Here is an 8,950-nt window from a genome sequence, read left to right as displayed (position 1 = left end):
CTATATTATCTGTTGTGGCTTCTCAAATGCCAGAACATACAGACAGACAAAAGCCGCTAGACCCCATCACAAACAGAACTCTATAATCCACAGGTGTTGCTTACACACACACACAAACACACATACACACACACACACACACAGAGAAGCCGTATATTTATATATGTATATCTATAAATATATAGAGATAGGTGAGAGTGTATTTTTCGCGTGGCTATAAATTGATTCGACCTTTTCACTTTGACAGTAAGAACAACTTACGGGTGCAAGGGAAGCGTTCTGGACAGCGCAGTGACATTCTAAAAATAGTAACTTAGAAACGGGAATATGGATTGAAGCCACACGAAGGAAGGGAGATAAACGCAAAACACTGGAGAAGATAAGGAAGAGTTACTTGTAATGGTGAAATGAACACAAAAACCAAAATCGGTTCAGCGCTGCGCGCTGAGAGCACGTGTTGAAATATCTCATCGATGATATTGTGTCCGGGGTGTAGCTGAATACGGTGTCCAAATTTGAAAAAGATCCACCGAGAACTTTGGTGTTGTGATGTGGTCTAGCGGCTTTGGTGTGTCGGTATAGGGGCCCGGGTATCTGAGGTGGAACCAAAATCGGTTCAGCGCTGCGCGCTGAGAGCACTTGTTGAAATATCTCATCGATGAGGTTGTGTCCGGGGTCTCTCTGAATAAGCCCACCAAATTTGAAGCAGATCCATCGAGAACTTTGGCCGTGCATCGCGCACACACACACACACACACACACACACACACACACACACACACACACACACACACAGACAGACAGACAGACAGACAGACAGACAGACAGACAGACACAAGTCGTATATATATATAGATATAGATATACATATATATATACGGCTTCTCTGTTTGTGTGTGTGTGTGGGCAAAAACCTGTGTATTGTAGAGTTCTGTTTGTGATGTGGTCTAGCGGCTTTTGTCTGTCTGTATGTTCTGGCATTTGAGAAGCCACAACAGATAAAATAGTGCTAAGAAATAAGCTCTAAAATTCTCAATCCCGTTTGACAGGACTTCGCCTGCAAAGGTGATTGTGATGAACCGCCACGCTGTCTGTCTCTGTCTCGCGATTCACCCCGGCGAAGCCGGGTATTCCTCTAGCCGCGGTTATCTCCCTTCCTCCGTGTTGCAAAGCCGGGTCCCAGGCGCAGCCTGGTATTCGGCTCTACTTCTTCCCGTTGAAGCCGGTACCCGGCGAAGCGGGTAATCATTCAATACATTGACCCTGCAGCAGTGACGATCATCTCTAGAGTGCAATCGGCAACCCTCATTCCAGCGCTACCGTGTGCTGGGTCAGCGAGACACGAACGACAACTCAAATCGATAAGCATCCGAACACATCGGAACTTCCGTTTACGTTCGTAGCTACTCAGAAATAGCCTTCGGGATTGAAAGCCCGTAACTGGGCCCGTATGCTTATGGGGGAAGTTCGCGACAACTCCCGAAGTTTTGAGTGACATCGGAAGTACTTGCCTCACTTTCGTATGCATGGGCCGGAAAAAGGGTTTACCTCGAAGCAAAGCGAGGAAGTAACTCAGGGTATTTTGCGACTACTTCTAAAGTTTTGAGTGACATCGGAAGTACATCCTCACTTTCGCATGCATGGGACGAAAAAAGAGTTTACTTTGGAAGCTAACGAGGAAGTAAATGAGAGTAAATGTACTACAGCCAGACCCAGTAGTAAACACGCTACTTCCACAGTTTCTCAGTGCAAAAAGGCAGGGCTTTTCTTCAGTTTTTCATGTCAAACCGAGCTGACGCTCCCAAAGAGAGAAAATAGAGGGAAAAGTCGTATCTTCTGCATGCATTTCGTGCAAATTTCCCTGAATACAAACCTGAGTTGCCAGCTTTGACTTTTGTTTGTTCTGGGTCATTGGCCACCACTCTTTCATTCCCGCTTATACGAGGGGGTTACTGTGTTTCTATGAAAATGGGCGTCGTTGTGTGCATGTGTGAGTGTGTGTGTGTGTGTGTGTTTGTGTGCGTGCGTGCGTGTGTTTGTGTGCGTGTGTGTGTGTTCGAGTGTTGAAGTGTAAGTTTCTGCTATTTTTTTGGTCATTGCTTTATCTGTGTGTGTGTGTGTGTGTGTGTGTGTGTGTGTGTGTGTGTGTGTGAGTGTGTGTGTGTGTGTGTGTATGTATTTGTGCGAGTGCCTGTCTGCCTGTGTGTGCGTGCGTGCGGGTATAATTGTGCGTCTGTTCCTTCATACGTTTGTTTGCGTGTTCGCGCGTGCCGTGTGTGTGTGTGTGTGTGTTTGTGTGTGTGTGTGTGTGTGTTTGTGTGTGTGTGTGTGTGTGTGTGTGTTTGTGTGTGTGTTTGTGTGTGTGTGTGTGTGTGTGTGTGTGTGTTTTCGATGTTATGTGTGTGTTCGACGGTGTGTGTGTGTTCGACGGTGTGTGTGTGTGTGTGTGTGTGTGTGTGTGTGTGTGTGTGTGTGTTCGACGTTATGTGTGTGTTCGACGGTGTGTGTGTGTGTGTGTGTGTGTGTGTGTGTGTGTGTGTGTACCCACTCCCCACAATATGATGAGCTGACTATATTTGCGCCTTGATATTTTATTCATGTTCTTACGTTTTATGCTGTTTATTGTGATTCACCACACCCGAGTTTATCGTAATTGAGATAATAAAGTGTTCTATGTCTATGTATTATGTCTAATACACATGCACACACGCACGTAGGCTACAAAAATCCAATCTTGACTTTGAACTTTATATAAACATAGTTACATCCTCTTCACAATTAACGAGGACAAACGTAATTTACAAACAACTAAGTAGGCTACAACAATTTTTCTGTTTTAAAAATTCGGACACACATTTTCTCAAATAATATGAAATTCGCTGAACTTATCTTCTTTTCACTACACCTTATATCTTGATTCCCAAAAAATGGAGTTCTGCCTTTTTAAATTTACCAGTAACACAAACATTCGCTCTGACCAAACTATTTTTGTCCAGCAGTTTTACCGATACACAATCATTAAAAAAACACTACAAAAAGAGTTTTAAGTTAACCGACTTCGCTACCACATAAACAACCTTTTTTTATTGTCCCCAACATTCTGGTCAACGAAATCATTATTATAGACAGTCATTCTATTTAAGGACAATTATCACAGCTTTCGTTCAACCAGTTAAAAACAACAATTATAGTAAAAGCTACAGCGCGATCAACGTTTGCCCATTTACGAACTCGCGATGAGATTTGTTTCTTCTGGTCACCAAGCCTACCGTTTACAAACGCATGCGCACTAAGTGGGATTCCCCCAATTTTCTCGACCTTGACCTCAGAACTCTCGAAGCCACTACTTCGGCGTTCAATTTAGCTCGTGCATACCGAGTAGCTGGCAACTTTGCTTTCGAAGTTCCCACTTCCAATGTCAAGGGCCTCTCGCTTGACATAATTATACGACGATATCGCATCTCAAGGGTCCTTACCCATCCAAAAGAAACCTCCAGCGCATACTACAATTGCAGGACATTCCGTTTTTAAAGGCAGCTCATTGGGAAATTATCTCAGACACAATATCGAAGACGTGAAATGCGTCAATCGAGCAACTGTCGTAACTTGGCTACAATGAGACGGTCTCCTACCTTGCACCATAGACACGGACTGTGACATTCTTGTTTAATTTAGGTGAAATGCTTAAAACAGAGTGACTCAAAAGCGACAGTTCGATCAGTTACTGACCGAAAAAAACGTGCTCGAGTCATTCGGCGAAGGTGGCGAGCTTTCAAACCAGCACGACTGAATAACTCAGAATGCCTTTTTTCATCATGCCTCTATTCTACACGAGAAACATAGTGCAGTGGTAACGGTTCCGGGCTCTCGTTCATTTGCTCCGGGTTCAAGTTCCGCCGGGAGCTATATATTTTTATATTTAGTCAAGTTTTGACTAAATATTTTAACATAGAGGGGGAATCGAAACGAGGGTCGTGGTGTATGTGCGTGTGTGCGTGTGTGCGTGTGTGTGTGTGTCTGTGTGTGTGTGTAGAGCGATTCAGACTAAACTACTGGACCGATCTTTATGAAATTTGACATGAGAGTTCCTGGGTATGAAATCCCCGAACGTTTTTTTCATTTTTTTGATAAATGTCTTTGATGACGTCATATCCGGCTTTTCGTGAAAGTTGAGGCGGCACTGTCACGCCCTCATTTTTCAACCAAATTGGTTGAAATTTTGGTCAAGTAATCTTCGACGAAGCCCGGACTTCGGTATTGCATTTCAGCTTGGTGGCTTAAAAATTAATTAATGACTTTGGTCATTAAAAATCTGAAAATTGTAAAAAAAAAATAAAAATGTATAAAACGATCCAAATTTACGTTTATCTTATTCTCCATCATTTGCTGATTCCAAAAACATATAAATATGTTATATTCGGATTAAAAACAAGCTCTGAAAATTAAATATATAAAAATTATTATCAAAATTATTTTTTCGAAATCAATTTAAAAACACTTTCATCTTATTCCTTGTCGGTTCCTGATTCCAAAAACATATAGATATGATATGTTTGGATTAAAAACATGCTCAGAAAGTTAAAACAAAGAGAGGTACAGAAAAGCGTGCTATCCTTCTTAGCGCAACTACTACCCCGCTCTTCTTGTCAACTTCACTGCCTTTGCCATGAGCGGTGGACTGACGATGCTACGAGTATACGGTCTTGCTGAAAAATAGCATTGCGTTCAGTTTCATTCTGTGAGTTCGACAGCTACTTGACTAAATATTGTATTTTCGCCTTACGCGACTTGTTTATTAATCTTTTCCTTTTTAAGCCTCCGCAATTGCATTCCGGCTGCAAAAACCGGGTTTTGCCTCTGTGTTAATTTTATTCATTTGCAAAAGAAACCTTCCTATGCTTTGAAAAAATCATATCATGTCTTGACTTTCAACTGTACGCGCGTGTGTATATGTGTGTCACTACGGTGAGTATGTGTGTGTGTGTGTGTGTGTGTGTGTGTGTGTGTATGTGTGTGTGGGGGTGTGAGTGTGTGTGTGTGACGTGTCACTTGTGTCATCATAGTTTCAGTGTGTGTATGAGTGTAGATTGAGAGAGAATGAGAGAAAGTGAGAGAGAGTGAGTGTGTGGTTATTTGTTTGTGACTGTGTGCGTGCGTGTATGGGTGCGTGTGTGTGTGTATATGTGTGCGCGCGAGCGCGCGCGTGTGTGTGTGTGTGCAGTGTGTGGTGTGTGTGTGTGTTTATGTGTGCCGTCAGTGTCACTTGTGTCATAGTGTCAGTATGTGCATGAGTGTACGTTTGTCTGTGTGTGCGTGTGTCGTAAGAGAGAGAGAGAGAGAGAGAGAGAGAGAGAGAGAGAGAGAGAGAGAGAGAGAGAGAGAGAGAGAGAGAGAGAGAGAGAGAGCGACACTTCTTTGGCAATTTTGGACCAGACAGCGTCTTTATGTTTAACAGTTAGACTGTTCTGAAATTTGGACAGAATAACCGTTCTTTCGTAAAACACTTCTGTCAAGAGTACAGCAATTTCACCATCTGAAAAAGGCGCAGAACGCCCCTCTGTGTCTACTTTCTTTTTGAGCGGCACACGTGCCTTGCCATTTTCGTTGACTGCCATGTTGATAGAAACGTGCGCATGCGTATTAGTAGGGATTCCCCCAATTTCCCCGACCTTGACCTTAATACTCTCGCTGTCACTACTTTGGCGTTCAAGTCAGTTCATGCATTGTGAACAGTTAGAAAGTTGACTTCGGGAGTTCCCACTTCGAAAAGAGGCCTCTACTTCCAGTGTTTCTTACTTCTAGTTCATGCATACGGCCCTGACGTGTGAAAAAAAATTCGCAGGCGGGAGGGGGGGGGAGAGGTGACAGCAGTGCAAAAGCTGACTTTCACACCCACACTGTCACACACACACACCCTCTCTCTCTCACCTCTCTCTCTCTCTCTCTCTCTCTTTCACACACACACACACAAACACATGTATACACACATACACACCCACACCCACACACATACACACACACACACACACTCTCTCACACACACACACACACTTACACATATACACACACTCACTTACACACACTCTCTCTCTCACACACACACATACACACATACACACACACACACACACACACACACACACACACACACACACACACACACACACACACACACACACACACACACACACACACACACACACACACACACACACACATGAATTCACAACACATCCAACACCACGCAAGTGACACAATTTTCTTGATTTTCCGTCACTTTGACAACGCAGATTTCTAGTGAGCCGGTATGCAAGATGTTTTGACAGGATGTGTGTGTGTGTGTGTGTGTGTGTGTGTGTGTGTGTGTGTGTGTGTGTGTGTGTGTGTTCATTACTGGTCGTAATTTGCGGGTGAAAACGCTCGCACGTGTTTCGCTTACAAGTGCTCGTACCTAGTTTTCATTTTGCTCGTACAGTTTTAATTTTAATTAACAAAAAATAAATGAACAAACTGATGAAGTAATTTTCAAGTTTTCAAGTTGTAATGCTATCCAATACTCTGGTCCTAGTCAAACATTTCTTGACCAACATTGCAATCAATGTCATTGAATTCAAAATAAGGTCAGCTAAGTGCGCCCTCAACTTGTGTGAAAAAACTGGATAATTAGGACATCATAAAACACATTTATCTAAATAATGGGGAACAATATGTTTGGTAGTGTTTATGGAATGGTCAGAGCCATAAAGCCATTGTTCGTGGCTCTTATCACCTTGGCATACTGTCCAGCAGACGACACACGTTGGATTCAAGGAAATCGAATCCGGAATCCAGCAAATGCCGAAAATGTATTTATTTTGTTATAATAATATTGGAAGGCGAAGTTCTTTTGAGGTCGGACGTTAAGGTTTTTATGATTGTTTTGCAAATCGGTTTGCGATGACTATTGCTAATACATACGCGAAGTTGGCAACATTTATCAGCTAGCTGCAACACTCCCACTTGTAGACCAATAAATCATGTGTTGGGCGTGCAGTGTCGGTAGTTTTTTTGCTTTTTTTTCCCTTACACCTGTTCCTTGTCCCGGTGTGCTCTCACGCCGCCCCGTCCCTGCACTCGCTGCTCCATCCACATCTGAATTTCGTTCCGCTGCCAGACTTGTCGATTTTACAGACGCTCCAGGGAGGGATGTCGGGTCGTTGCGGTAGGCTACCCTCGGAAGATGACACTGCACTTCTGCTGAGTCACTTCGACGGTGTTCAGTAGTGGGTCTGTCCCGAGCTAACGGACGCAGCCCACTACTTACTATGCCCCCTACTCAATTGACTGCTAAGTCGCGGAGCCAGACTGAGTGAGGGTCCCCTCCAGAGAGCAGACCGCCACCACGTCCCTCCGTCGACCCCCCAGAACGTCACACGTTGAAGACTGACAGCAGAAGTACTATTCAGAGAAGGATGGAACAGGAACACTGAGACCAAGGTCACCATGAGAGCTCCGGGCATGAAGGGCCACAAGAGCAAAGACAATTTATATTTTGGATGATTAATGAGATGAGGATGATTATAATGATGATGCTTTGGATTTCCAATTTGGTTTGAGACTACGTGACAGGGCAGCACTCTACGCTTACTGTCATAATATATCCTGGTGTCAACCAGGCCCGAGAACTGCCGCACCTGCGGTGTTGGTCAGGTAAACAGAACCTGAGCACCCTCAAAGTCGCATTCGTTAAGTGAATGACACTCGGCTGTGTGATTCCAGCCTTCCCATAGGAACCATAGCACTTCTACTCTGGGTAGGAGCCGACCGTAGCCCGAAAAACCCACATGACCCTGATGGGATTCGAACCCACGACCTCCCGGCCCCCAGCCCGATGCGCTAACCACTGCGCTACAGGGGCCGGTAGTGTCGGTAGTTGACATCAACATCACACTTTGCTTTATGAATTTTGTCGCTTAGATCAGCTGTGTGCATGTGTGCATTTGATGCTGCACTATCGGCGTTAGGTTTGCAATATCTACTTCTGACTCAGTTCCGATCAGGAGCCGGGGTCTTGTCGATTTTGCTGATGAAAGAGGCTTCGCGCAGGGTTACGAACACGTAAAGACTACGTCTTTCATGGCTCCACAAATGCGTAACTCGGTTACCACGCCGCATACGTAGTCGTTTGCGGAGCAACGTATGACGTTTGGGTCCTGAACGGGAAACACCGTTTTCGATTTTCGTCGTGTTGCGGTCTTGCATGAACATTAGGGAGATTTAAAAAACGAAACGTCGGGACGTTTCGTTTTGAAGTTGTGGTAAACGTCATCATTTCGGGGGTCTCTCGCTGGAAAGGTGAAGGTCAACTGAAACGGAACGTGGAACGTCAAAACGCAGTCACGTTTTCCACCCCCAAAAAACGAACAATATTTCGTCAACTTTTGTGAGTATTTTTGCACACTAACAGTTTTATTTGTTGGCCATTTTATGCATTGCTAGATTCATCAACCCTTTCACAGTCTTTCAGCGCTGAGAATGTGTTCATTGGAGGTAGACAACTGTTGTGAACTGAAATATTTTGAAGGGTGCTGATCCTGGTACATTTATCCAACTTCATGGTGAGAAAGCAAATGGCGAAGCAGAAGTAGGTCATCGCATCGAATTTTTATTCTGGCTTCGTATGTGATTTTGTATAAACAAAGTCTGTGTGATTTATTTGGACTGAAAATAATCAAAGTATGCCCGATTCTGGACCACCTCCTAGGGTTTTTTTTTTCATTCTGATCGATGACAGACGTGATAATTTCACTTGAAGATTTATCGCCCTTCCTTCATTCCGAAACGAAACGTGAATACATCTAAATCTTGTCTGCGGCCTATGCCGTCTCGTTTCACGTTCCGTTTCGCGGGGTGACTCATTCACCAAACGAAACGAGCTGCAAAACGAAACGTGCTGTCTTTTAAATCTCCC

General features: G+C 44.0%; 1 non-coding gene across 1 annotated transcript; it reads right to left on the bottom strand.

Annotated features, from left to right (window-relative positions):
* Nucleotides 1–7,824: 7,824 nt before the first annotated feature.
* Nucleotides 7,825–7,898, bottom strand: Trnap-ggg (transfer RNA proline (anticodon GGG)). Its single transcript has one exon. It is a non-coding gene; the product is annotated as a tRNA-Pro (tRNA).
* Between the last annotated feature and the right edge of the window lie 1,052 nt (nucleotides 7,899–8,950).

Source organism: Littorina saxatilis, linkage group LG13, assembly GCF_037325665.1.
Source record: "Littorina saxatilis isolate snail1 linkage group LG13, US_GU_Lsax_2.0, whole genome shotgun sequence".
NCBI lineage: Eukaryota > Metazoa > Mollusca > Gastropoda > Littorinimorpha > Littorinidae > Littorina > Littorina saxatilis.
Note: the sequence above shows the minus strand (reverse complement) of the source record. Positions and strands in the feature narration are given on the sequence as shown.